We start from the raw sequence: 14509 nt of genomic DNA on the forward strand, positions 1-14509 counted from the left end.
TCCTTTAATTTCTCTGCTATTTCAATAGAACTGTAGAACACTCTAGACTCTGAAACAAAATGTGAAAAATACTGAACATACTGAAGCTTGAGTACGATATACCCTACTACAAGGATCATTTTGTTGAAATTACTCATCATGGTGCCAATCATATGTGAAAATACAAACAGTGGAAAAGCCTGTAAAACCAGTCCACTACTGCACTTCCTACATTCTGATAGTCCCTTGTATCTTGTACCAATCACATCTCTGAGAAGAGACTCTAACGCCAACTAACTCTAACTTTTTTTACTGAAAAAAGAGCAGGCTTGTGTAAATGACTAATTCTAAAAATTCAGATGGAAAAATGGTTCTCTGAATGGTTATGCTTTTGTTTTGTATAAATACTCCTTTATTTATTTTTCACAGAAGAGTTCCCAAATACTCTAACATAGGACTTCACTGAAGTACATTGTGCACACTCCACAGAACATTCACTTAAATGTGGGAAAATTGACAGGAGTTTATTTGAAAGGGAAAATTGTTTATCCAGTTGCCTAAATTGTTGACATTTTATCCTTCAATGAAAAACTTTTTAGAGCAGGGAAAAAAAATAACTGTTAAATCACAGCCAATTGGTGTTGTTTAATGCCACACTGACAGAGTGTTTATGTAATGCTCAATGCCCTAGTTCCCTTGTATAATATTTCTCATGCCCCTGAACACATTATTGTTCCCACAAAATCCAATAGATTTTTCTATCCAATAGAACTGAACATATGATATATTGTTATCATATTAAATATCGTAAATATATTGCTAAATATATTTACAATATTTAATATATATAATTTGTGGCGCCCCAAGGCCCTATCGGTGCTCCACAGGAGAGCACAAGAAGCACCAGGGCGCCCGGGCCTACCGCCACCGGCGACTACTGGGGCAAGTGGTGAGTGGGCATTACCTCCCAAATGAGATGTTGGAAGATTTCAGGACCAGGGACAGCAATCCGCAGACCAGGTGAGCTTCCACAGATCAGCACCAAGGACAGGGCTACAGCAGAGTGCAGGTATGTGGAATTTTCCACTCTGCTGCAGCACACCTGAGACTGCTCAAGTAGATTGCCTAACAGACTATAAGAAGCAGCACAAAGGAGTGAGAGGCTGGCTGGGGCTAGGGAGAGAAACTATGCCTGGCTTCACGCCTCACCTGGTCCTGGGGTGGTAAGCGGCTGTGAGCCAACTCAAAGAATAAAAATTCCATGATTGCAACTTTCAGCTGTACATGACTGTGGAATTGGTTGGAACAAAAGGGCTGGCACACTGTCTGACTGTGGGAGTGGTCTCTTCGCGCTGAAAGGACAGAGGGCTGGAGGACAAGTCCTACAAGGCTGGAAGGAGAAAGGAGAGGAAACAGACCTGGACCGGGCTGGCCAGTACCCAATCACACGCTCCTAACCATTGTTCCCTTTGTCTCTCCAGGAGGAGCGCACTCACCCTGGAGAGGAAGATTGATACCCCGACCGGGAATAACTTTCAGTTATTTTTTTGCTTTCCCTTCCCCCAAGATTTAATACAAATAAATTATTTTTCTGTTAACTGACCCCGGGACTCACTGCACTGGTTCTTGTACTGGTACTGGTTCTTGTATTGGCAACCGCAACCTCCGTTGGCGAGGAAGGTCACAAAATATATATCAATATGTTTAATACTACTTTTATTATGTTTTATATTGACATCACTGGAGGGTGATGCATAATATATGCATTATGCCGATTACTAATTTTACTGCGTTTAACATATACTGTTAATTGGAACAGACCTCTGAACACCACTTGTAATCTCCCATAGCCATTCAGAATTATAGTATCATAGAACAGGTCCTGTTATTATTGATACACAGTGCAGCAGTGTTCTGTCATAATCCTGCATGTAATCAGACATGGTCATGTGTCATACAGACTGTAGAATTTCTCTACAAGACTTCAAAACGCATGTCTGCAGTGTAATAATTCATTATGGTGAGACTGCCAATAATAGCTTGGATTCATCAATGCATACAATAATTTTAACTAAGCAATTTAAACAAGGTTTAGTTCTTTCTCTTCATAAATACCATTTGACTAGTTCAGAAATCCTAATTCCTAATCCTAACTCCTAATTGTGTTTGCTGAGAAATAAGTTATTCTTACATTTGTCACAGTTAAGAATAAATGTTGATTCAGGCAGTAGTTTGGCCTGTCCTATATGCTCCAGGTGGAGGATACAGATTTTGCAGGTGCAAAATAGTGTGAAAGGCATTCTGCCTGTGGTGTTTCCTTCCATAGTTCTGTTCGGTTCTCATGTTGTGGAGGGATGAGAGGGCTCAGGGCCAATGCCCTACTGTCGATGTGCCAAAACTTCCAGAGGCTTGTGTCCATAAGCTCCAAACCTCCCACCCCTGAAATTCCAGTTCAGCCAATCACAGTCCATCTTATGGTGTGGTACAGTCCAGGGGATTGGCCAGTGGCTAAACTGCAGAGATGAAAATGAGTGGTAAGGATTATACTCTCATACTTGTATGCTTTGTGCTGAGAACCAAGACTAGGAAGTACTTGAATCCTTGCTGGTGCTTTGCATGGCTACTTTATACCTCCCTCATCACGCTTCTGCATGTTAAAGCAAAGAGCATGCAAAGTGGCTGTACATTTTTAACACAAAATGGCAACTGCATTTTTTTCTTTTATGCCCAAGAAAATTTGCTATACATTTTAAGAAAATAATGCAGTAATGTGGCTTTTTTTGATACAGATACAGAGATAAAAATGGCTGAAAAAGAGAAATGCATTTCACTCAAGACATCATGAAGTTAAAAAATAAGTCAATTGAAATGAATAATTAAATAATTTTCCTTTTCAAAATGCACACATAGTTTGCTTGCACCTAAATTCATCCTCATAGTTCTCTTGCCAAGGCCCCAGCACCACAGTTTTAAAAATGAATAGTAATAACAATAGATTTGTAAGTGGGTAGCTCTTTCCCCAGTAGCATGGCGACTATCCTGCCCTTTAAAAGCTGTACTTGTTGATATAGCCAGCGGTACTGGGACTAAGCCGAGAGTGTGGCCATGAATGCCACTGGGATTTCACACAAAGACATGATGTCATGACGGAGCGCACGCTGCCCATTGAACCAGACCACTGACGCGTGAGGCCAGATTGTGCCAATGAAGCAAGCCTCAGAGTACCTATCCATCCAACAAACTTATCTTACACTGATCTGTCTACTGGTGGGGGTGCAACACGTTTCCTGCTCTTTGGGGTGGTGTGAAGGGTAGTTTTTAGCTGACCACAAAAGCGAAACATAAAATACAACATAAAATATAAAGGGAAGTGATATTTCCTAATTATTACATATTTAGGGAGATAATAGTATCATAATAAGAAAATAAACAATAATGTCCTGATTATGCTATGTTAATAAGGGGGTGTTGAGTTGGGGCTATTTCTTTTCCCCAGGAGCTACATCATTGTGGTGAATAGGGGTGAACCCAAGGGACCAGAGGCAGACTTTACCCCCTGTTCACACCCTAATCTTTTACATCTATACCCCCTGCCCACAACCTAATGTTTAGCATCTATACCTCCTGTCCACATCCTAATCTTTGGTGTATACCTCCTGTCCACATCCTAATGTTTAGCATCTATACCTCCTGTCCACATCCTAATCTTTGGTGTATACCTCCTGTCCACATCCTAATGTTTAGCATCTATACCTCCTGTCCACATCCTAATATTTAGTATATATCTCCTGTCCACACCCTAATCTTTGGTGTATACCTCCTGTGCACATCCTAATGTTTAGCATCTATACCTCCTGTCCACATCCTGATATTTAGTATATATCTCCTGTCCACACCCTAATCTTTGGTGTATACCTCCTGTCCACATCATAATCTTTAGTGTCAATAGGGGAGATCGAGGCTCTAACTAACATGGGACATGTTGAAACATGGGAATTTTTTATACAAAGCCGCCCATTTCAGAGCACCATAATATTTGGGACACATGAATGTGGTAAATGAAAGTTATACTTTGCCGTATATCTTTGCATGCAATGACTAGACAGGGGAGAGGCATGAGGCTCTTGCAGTGGCAAATGCCTCCGTCACAGCCAAGAGGGCAGTCTCTGTTGAGTGCCAGGATCGGAAGCCAGACTGGTGAGATAGCAGGTTGTTCTCATGGAGAAAAGAGGTTAGTTGTTTAAGCACTGCTCACTCAAAGGTTTTGGTCTTTATTTCTCCTCCCCCTCTCTCTTGCTCCCTTGCTCTTTCTATTCATCTCTGCTCTGATCTGAGTACCTCATCTCAGACTGCTATACTGGTACAGCTTGCTCCTCTCCGAAACCAAAGTTTGTCCGCAGCCCTTAATTCAGGATTAGAGGTTAGGTCACACTGTGTGGGCAGGACTGTGGGATGGTCAAATCAGCACTGGGGATTTCTAGCTATAGCATGCTCTAATACATAGAAGCAGTACATAAATTTCTGGGTGATCATACTGAAGGGATTAAGGGCTGCAATGCAAATATAAACGTCACCACAGGCTATTCACAACTTTCCTGCCCTATGATCAGTCCCAAGACCTGTCTGGAGAGCATGATCTCTGCTGATAAAATGTATGCCAGCTACACAACAAAAAATCTGAATCAGTTGGACTGAAGCCAAATAGAGTGACAGGATGGGGGTGTCCCAGACTACTAAATATTTGGGCTATTTGTATTTTTTGGTCCTGCCCCTGCTTTTGTGTTTTAGGCTTCCCTTTCCCACATTAAGCCACAGAGCCCAGCCCAATATTTCTTTGTTTGTAGGGAAACATTGCTGAATTCCACTCACTGAAGAACCTCAGTATTTCTGTTGTTCATTTCAGTATTTTCCAGAGAAAGGCTGTGGGCAGTTTACCCAATATAAAGATTGCAGGACTGTTTCAAGCAAATGCTGATTTTCCCACACTGGAAAATGGCATGTCATAAAGATAACCACTTGACCAGTCCCAAAAAATCAAAAAATATAATCTTTAAAATAGAAGAATATGATAAATAAAAACTTATCCACAGAAATTCTTCTTACCACTAGCAACAGACATAAAAACCCAGAATTAATGCAGACACAAAAATCACAAAGAAGTCCTAAGGTCCTATGTAATCATGACCTCGTTTTCAAATCAACTATAGCCAATGTAAAGAGGCCATTTTCCACTGCCTCGCCCCTGAAACCCCACACCCACCACCCCACCCCACCCCCTCTTCCCCGGAACACAAACCGAGTCTCAGTCCTGAACACTGCAGTGTATCTGCTCACAGGCTCCAGACCTGCTGCTGTGAGGCCAAGAGCAAATCACCCACACTCAGGGTGAGATGGGGCAGAGGGAGAGAGATCGATTGTTCCCTCCCAAACTGACAGGAAACCTAAATACGGCTTCCTGTTTCTGTTCATGGGGGAATGAGGGGATACCCGCAGGAACACAATGGAGGAGAGGAAGAGTGTTTGAGTGATGCTAGGGGCAGGATTCTATGGGTGGGAACAGTGATTAAGACATTGGAGAAACAAGGAAGGAAAGCCAGAGAGTGAGAGCTGGGGGGTGAGTTGCACAAAGGTGAAGGGGGTATAAAGAGCACAGCCCCTCCATTCTATCAAACTACTCTCCCTCCAGTTCCAAACATGACCTCATCCAACAGGCTCCTTCTGCCAGCGCCCATAAGACAATGTTATCAGCACTGACACCTCACCCTTTCACACGCACTCACTCACACTCTTACACTAACATGCATGCACATACACTAACATTAGCAAGCACACACTCAGACACAAAAGTGCACAAAACATAAACCCCACTCATACCTGGAACCTACAACATTTCCAGGTTCAATTAACCAGGTTAAGTTGTGGTTTTTTTCATTCATAAGAAGAATTCTGTGTAAACTCTGTTCACACGTCACATGACCATTCCGGATAGATTAGGCAAGACAGGATGTCTACTCTCGAAAGCAATGCAAGATTACATAGTATTGGGATTACATGATATTAATTACCAGCTATGTACATCCTATATACATAACACATGGTAACATGTTTAGCCAGTGTAGCTAATTTATATGATCCAAAATGGCAAATGTTTGATAAACAATAGAAGCATGGCTTATCAGCTTAACCTTTCATGTGGAATGGCTCTCAGTAAAATGCAATGTAAATAATTCTGATAGCCAAGTTCATTAGCTAGCTATATCAGCCATTGATATCTGGTGCTTACTACATTGTATAAAAAGGCAACAGTGCTGAAGTGCATGACACAGATGTTTACCAGGGAGAAATACTCAATAGCACACAAGTAATTTTGAAATAGTATTCTTGCAATAGACAAAACCATGACCAGCAAGGACAGTGACATTGATTATTCCTAAAATCCACCCATTATCTATACGCACTTATCCTGGGCTGGGTGGTGAGGCGTGCCTTTCCCAGCGTGCATTGGGTGAGAGGCCGGAATACACCCTAGACAGGCTGCCAATCTATCACAGGGCACACACACCATTCAATCACACACTCACACATATGGACAATTTAAAGTCTCCAGTTTGCCTACCTGCATGTCTTTGGACTGTGGGAGGAAACTGGAGTACCTGTAGGAAACCCACGGGGCCCAGGCCGGATTCAAACCTAGGACCTTCTTGCTGCAACAGTGCTACCCACTGCACCACCATGCCGCCCACTCCACTCCTAAAATAAATGTTCAAATTTGCCAACAATGTAGCTCCAATATCTTCCATGTGCAAAGTCTCATATTTGTGCAAGACTTGTTGAGAAGGCAGATTCAATAAAGTATTTATTATATACTTGTGCCAGAAACAAAAGGTCTTGCATAAGAAAGTCATAACCTTTTGCATGCTTTTTGCATGCTTTCGTTCGCCCTAGAGCCATGGTCCTGACCCCAAAAATTGGAGGAACATCTTACACAGAAAATCAGCTCTGTTCACACATATTGCATAATTTCCAGAACATTTGCGATGTTGTGAAAGGGGTTACACACACAGGACTCTGCACGTTCTTTTCTGCAGGACCTTGTTAGGGTCAGGATTGTGTAAGGTGTGAGATGAGTCCCGTCCCCCCCAGCCCTGGCTCAGTCAGCAGGGCACTTTGTTGGGTGATAACCCTGCCACAGAGGTGTCGTAGTCACACACCAGGGAAATTTAATGGCAAGCCTCCCTTTTTAAAAATAGGGTGTGAAGAACAGTCAAGTGTTCCCATTTATTGTGCCCACTCCCCACCCATGCATATTTTAACCTCTCAGACAAACATGCACACATTAAATTATTCCATATTTCACTGACAAAGACAGTACGATGAAATAAGATAACATTTTTGCTTCGTCTCTATTTACAACAACTTTGAAAAGGGGTCTTTAAGGGGGTTTATTGACGTTTACCTTAATTTGAATTTGGAAAGTTTGGGATTCCTTTTCCATCATCATACTTTTATTCTGGAGCTGTTCACTTGATATGGGCTTTGGACTAAAATTTCCAAACTTCTCCCCCATCGATCTTGCTATGAGCTGATATCTGGTGAATGAGCAGGAAATCAGCAGAGACACACAGAGCCAAATCCTTTCTCTACACTGAAAAAACCAATTCAATGACCGGGTGAAACTTCACCACAGAGCTACACTCCAGGCAAAGCAGAGAATACCTTATGAATCATCTTGTATGGACATGCTCTGATGTTCTCAAGAACAGTTACTTCATTTCTCAGGTATTGCTGTACACTGTCTTGCATGAATTTTGGAAGTCAGCTTCCTAAATAGACAACATGCAGCCTATGTTGTGTCCAGAGTTGAACAGCAGCATTTTGCCATAGCTGCAAATGATATGTTCTGTTTGTGTGGCCTGATTTTTTTTTTCTTTTTTTCTTTTTTTGTAATTGTGACATCCAGGAAATGTCGGGAATGTTGATTGCTCTTAGAATTCTGCAGGACATTGTAACAGTACAGTTACTTTAAAGGTCCAGGAAACTGAAATCTGTGAATTCTTTGCTGATGCACAGCCAACAATATTATTATAAATTAGGACATATATTGTTACTTCTAATATAGACATTATTTACCCTTTTCATAGCATATCCATTTAGTCCAGTTTATTCTTATTACCCCTTATTTTATAAGTTAACTTCCATAACTTGAATTTGCTCTACTAATTTTCTCTATTTTTATATTTGGGGACTAAACACCTGAGTCCAATTCATAGCTGCTATTCTCATTGTTCTCATTAAGTAATCATCCCTCTTTTCTGCTTTTTATTTTGGCATTCTCTTTTGGCTTCTCATGGTCACAGTATTTGTCCAAAGCAGTTTGCACTGCAGATATACCTTTTCTTGAGGATGGATGGTGAAATGTATGTTTCAAGCTTGACAAAAAACAAAAAAGATTAAATTAGAACAGAACTTCCTCCAATTGTTTATTTTTGTTCTAAATCTGATTACTCTGTTTTTGGGTGGAGTAGGAACTGCTCCATTCAGTCCGAGGCCTTGAAATCACAGTTCCAGACAGACAAATATACATAGAGTGCATATTCTGATAAGATTTTATTCCCTGAAAAAAATTATTCCTTTTTTGTCCTTAAGGAAACATAACGTGTCAACATATTGAGTCAGTGATAACTGGGGTCCAAGCAGAAGAAGTTGTGACTGTTGCCATGTGTTAAGCAACCAAGCATCCAAGCATTGCCATAACTTTGATTCCAAATATGGTGACACTTTTTTGGAGATCCCTCACATTTGATTTTTGCTAGCTAGTTCATAAAAACTACCTAGCTAGTGATACATGGTAGGACTATGACACCAAAACAAATATGAAATGCTTAAATTTGAAACATTTAAATAAAAAATAATTTAATTTCAATCAATACAGTACTTTCATGAATAGCTGGCATTTCTTGTGTAACCACAAGTGGCAAAAATGTTGTAGAAAATAAAATAAACATTGTAATGAACTAGATTCTATACTCAAAAATTAGGACTCTATATTATTTCAAGATAATTTAATTACTTCATCAACAATCATTTTATTTCTTAAAAAGAAGACGATATATGTCAAAATTATTGTTAGTCCTGTTTTCAGTACCCTCCCTACACAAGCATTAAATTAATGAATGGTCTTATAGTGTTTTACGAGATTATTGATCATATCAGAGATGATATTTGATGTTTTTACTACAATGCGTCAAACAAAATAAACAGCATTGTAGCATCATTTTTCTATTTAAAAAAATATGAAAAATGGACATTTGCATTTGCATGGCTACAGAACGAAATCTAGCAATTACATCTCACATTATTCCCACACTATAAACAAAAATATTATAAAGCAATCAACTAGCCTTGTTAAATTAATAGATGATCAATTATGAAGATCTATAATTATATAAAACATGAACAACTGGTCTTGTGTCTGTTTTATTACATGCATTAATTAATGACATGCAAAGATTTACAGTTACAAATGCAGTTTACTGATGACAAACACACCTTAGCTTTTAACTATGATTTACCTGAAATTCATTAGCTTAATAAAATAGTTTTAAAGGATATTATTACATGGGAATCTAGCAGTGATAATAAGATTTTGACCCGACCTTTAACAGAAGATGCAGAAAACATTTTGAAACAGATTATTATGAGGATCTACAATCACATACAGGTCATGAACAGGCCTTTGCACTTGTTAAAAATGTTCAAATTACACTAATGACATATACTTTGCAAACAGTTTACTGATGGCTAAAAACCATTTAACAATGATTTAAAGTATATTAAAGTATATTATCCGACCTTAAAATAAAGTGCTATCGTCAAATTTAAGAGCACATTACACATAGAGGTTGGATCGAGGCTGAAAGTCAGTCAAAAAGGCTTCAAAAGTCTTTGTCCTGTTTATGGAGCCAAGAGTGGCTCACGTGAAAATACTTTTTTTTTTGTCTTTGTTGTAATAAAGAGTTCAGCTTGAGTTCTGAGAAAGGCTCACTTGCCTGAAAGATAAGCATTATCTTTGTTTTTGAGGACAAAATAAAGACATTTGCTGAGTCAATTCACATTTGCTGACAGCTGACCTCTGTCTTTCCATTGTAAGCCAAAAAGAAAACGGAGCCAACGGTCAGACACTTCTTAACACTACCAAACACTGGGGAGATGGAGATAGAGATTATACCCCCTGATTTGTTTTGTCATCCAAATGCTAAAACACACGCAGGTCAGGCCTCTTTGTGTTCACCTAGTCCATGGAAAACTTTGTTCCACCTGAGTGGACAGTTATCTGGATTAAATCGACATTCGTCCTTAAACAAATAAATGCAATAATAAACTAACGTAATACAAATTTTCCACAAAAACAGATTTGCAAGTTGATTTTTGTGACTGCATTAACTGTTTGCTACGACATTATGAACACTTCCATTTGTCGCAAAGACACTCTGGGTAACTTCACTTAGAAGGACTAACCCGGAGAAAGGCACTGGATCACACAGATCTTCTTTTAAATATTTAATGTGCAAACACGACCAACGTTTCAACGTTACCGAGTCTTCATCAGAGTCAAATTAGTATATTTGTAAACTTCCATTTGTAGATCAAACATACAGACAAATGTTGAATCCAGGTCAGTCAATACAGGCATGGTAGGAGGAGAAAAGGCATGCACATCTAAACTTGTTTTATCACTTATATACTCATGCCAGTGGACCATGGTATGGATATACCTGCTAAGGTCAAAAGTCTAAAGTTTTTCCATCCTGCTGCACAGGGCCCATTGAATTAAAGGCAACATTATGTTAAAGTGAATGTCAGGCATCTTCACAGACTAAATCTGGCAATTTCATTGCATTAAAAATGTGATTTTAAAATGTAATATTGGTTTTCCATTTTTAAGGCAATTCTTGACTGAAATCTTTCTTGACATTAAAATAATTTTCTTTGTTTTCAGTTCCTGTTTATAATTTAGGAACCTTGTGGTTATTTGACCGATTTCCTCTTTAATTGGTCTGTGTGACTCCTTCATCAGTGCAGCCTCTGCTTGCACAATGTGGCTTGTTATTGGCCTTAAGAAACATTGTTGGCTCATGGTCACCTGCCTCACAACCAGCTCGCAGTCTAAAGTGAGTTATAGCTATATAAAGCCCACCAGCTAGCAGTCAGCAGTGGAGCTGGAAGCTTTAAAGAGAATTTTATAGAGATCCTCATGACTGGGTTGAAATGATAAGATAGGCGAGGTGTTGGGATTCACAGAGTCACCGATGACAACCAAGAGGGTTTGCAGTTGCACAGCTCCTGATTGCCCATTTCTGTCCTCCAGCCTCCTCATAGGTTGGGGAAGGAGGGGGGAGAGGAGTTGTGTTTTGGGAGGAAGTATCTCACCCAGCCTATCTGATGTTATCACAGAATAAATGAATTAAATAAATGATATAATTATGTACCTGTAAATTTTGTAACTACGCGTGTTCTTGTGTATTTGTTGTATTTTCTCTTAGCTGGATGGGCTGTAATAATAATTAGTAATTTAATTATCAGAGGGGTGGCCAATCTTGCTAAGAAGAGCAAGGGTGGATGCAAGCTTTTGCTCTAATTAAGCACTACGAAACCTGATTCACCTAATGAACAAATCATAGTCTGAATCTGATGTTTTAGTGCAGGGCTAGAACAAAATCTGTACCCACACTGGACCTTTTTGGTCATGGATGCCTCTGCTTTGCAATTTGCAACCTCACACTAACAAACTCTTCATTTGGTGTTTAATTGTTACATTTCTTTGACTGTGTACTGCTGACTACTACAATTGGAGTGCCTACAGAGGTGCCTGGAGGATCAGGACTGAAAGATAGATTATGTCACAGGTCACATGGTCCCGAGAAACTTGCAGCCCTAAGCATTCATTGTGCCAGTGGTGATAGAGGTCTGCCCAGAACTGTTTTCTTAATTCCACCCCTGCCATTAATCCCACAGATTTATAATTAGTCCCTCAGTGAGGGTTTCATAATTATAAATAAATAATAATAATATATAATAATAATAATATAATAATAATAATAATAATAATAACTAATATGCTGAAACTGGTCTGCTGTAAAAACCGGAGCATTTAAAAGTGTCATATTATCCAATACCTTTAAAATAGCACATTAAATGGTGCTGGAAAACACCTTGTGTCTGTCTTTAGGTGACTTCATTTCATTCCACAGAATGATGGCTCACCACATCCTGAACACTTCGTAGAGCAATGTCATCACTCAGTATATCGAGCAGAGCCGGCTGCTGGCTTAAATGCGTTTTTAGGGCCACACCCATCCGTGGGCCACACAAATTAGGTTACAAATGTTTTTATTTGTTGTTGTTGTTTTTTCCTTTCATGTTTTAGTTTCCAACATTTTAATTGTGCAATATTTATTGGGTGCAAATAGCTTTTTCACTGCTACTGCAATCTGCAATCACAGCCAACAACCTTCTCCCCCTGGTTCATTCTTGTTTAGGGCCACCAAAATCCTAGAGCTGGCTCTCATGTATTGTAGCCTGTGGTATATAGGCATATGCAAGTATGGTAGTAACATGATTCTTTGTTTACAGCACCTCAATTCATTGCTATTTGTCATGTGATGGTTGCAGCAGGCAAATCTCTCTATCTCTATGTCTCTCTTCGGTTATTTGTAGTACATGCCCCCAGCACCACAAGGTCATGTGAAAACCTTGCATTTCCTTTTTGTGCTCAAGGGACATTCTGTGGCTCACTCATGGGGCACACAAATGTATTGAGAATCTATGATAAGATGAAACCTTACAGAAAGCGAGGCTTGTTAAGTTTTAAAGCTGTGGAACAATCTTAATGAGCGTGTCTAATGGCAAGTAATTCATAAGGATACAGAAAAATGTCCCTGAATCACTCCTGACTGTACAAAATATTCTAAATCTATTAAATTGCATTTGTTAATTGAAACGATAAGGAGAAAAGCTCTGAAATGTGAAGTTTTGGCTCATGCAAACACGTGCCCAAAATGTTATGCTTTTAATGTGCAATCAAACATTTGTTAGCACAGCCCCATTTGATAGCTGAATAAAATGCTACATTTAGGAGCAACAGCAGGGGGCAGGTACTATTTCTCATGATGTTTGACCGAAAGGTCGGCAGAATCACAATGAACAAATTAAACAAATTTTCATTGAAAATATCAAGGAAGGCAGATTGGAGACCCTGATTGTATTATGAGTGCTTTCTCTCGGTAATACATTAACAGTACCACCCCCTCCCCCTTTCGATGAAAAAGACACTTGTTTTCAGCGAGAAATCCTGAACATCAGCAATCATTGCATTTGAATGCCGTTCCCCAGGGCTCTCTGAAAATGTACCTTATTGTGTATGTCTTGCCAGCAGTGAGGAGGACAATGACAAAGAAGTATTTCCTCTATAGTGTCAGACTGTGAGGCCCATTGCATAGAGACTAGCATAGTTCAAGCAAACCCTGTAAGCGGATGGTAATGGAGTATATTAATAAGAACCCAGAGGCTTGAGTGAGTTCACACGTCATGGTTGAGCATCCTGGAGGTCTAAAAACTTTCTGTCTTCTGTAGACATGACCAAAAGAGGCAATTTTTCATTCACACTTACACATTCATCTATATTCATCTATATTTGTGCCTCCAGAATTGTAAGTTTACACTGCAATGCAAGGCCCTTAAAAATATTATCAGATATATAAAGGCACACCTTGCTGAAGCCACACAAACAAATGTGTAAGTCATTAAGTACTCATTTTTGGGGGAGTTTGTGCCAGTAATAATTTTATAAATGTAGAGCTTGTTGAGAGTGTAAGTATGGAAAATATTTGATGATGGTGTTTAGACTACAATTAGAATGTCAATCATTCCTGAATTTCATTTCAGTAAAGTACATCTAAAAGCAAAAATATGTAAAAATGTCATATTTACTCCTATTTTCTATTTGGCATTTCATGACTCATAAGAGAAACCAGTTAATAAAGCATTAAGGCTGATGTTCTCATTTAGAAGGAGCCCATACTGAGTATCTGTTTAGTTTGTTGACTACTCTTATCCTGATGCCAATTTCCCATAACAAAACATTTATTTTTAGGTATGGGAAAGGCAGAGGTACTGGGGGAGCAGAGCAACTCTTCTGAATATGGCGTTTGTGTTTGCGTGTGTGTGTGTGTGTGTGAGAGAGAGAGAGAGAGAGAGAGAGAGAGAGAGAGATGGCTGAGGGTTTACCATGGCAAGAACTACAGATTTAAAAGAGAGTTAAGCAGCATACTAAGCAAACGGGTTAGTTCCATTGTTTTCTAATACAATCTCACTTCCCTTCCTGGTGCAGAGGTATTCTTCTTACTAAAATAGAGTACTAGGGAACCAAACAGGGGCCGATTGTGAGCAGGAAGGGAGGAGGGATGTAGGGAGAGGGAAAGGAGGAGGAGGAAGAGATGGGGGTAAGGAGTGGCGGTAGGGAGTCGGGCAG

This window comes from Anguilla anguilla, chromosome 3 (genome assembly GCF_013347855.1).
Source record: "Anguilla anguilla isolate fAngAng1 chromosome 3, fAngAng1.pri, whole genome shotgun sequence".
In the NCBI taxonomy this organism is placed as follows: domain Eukaryota; kingdom Metazoa; phylum Chordata; class Actinopteri; order Anguilliformes; family Anguillidae; genus Anguilla; species Anguilla anguilla.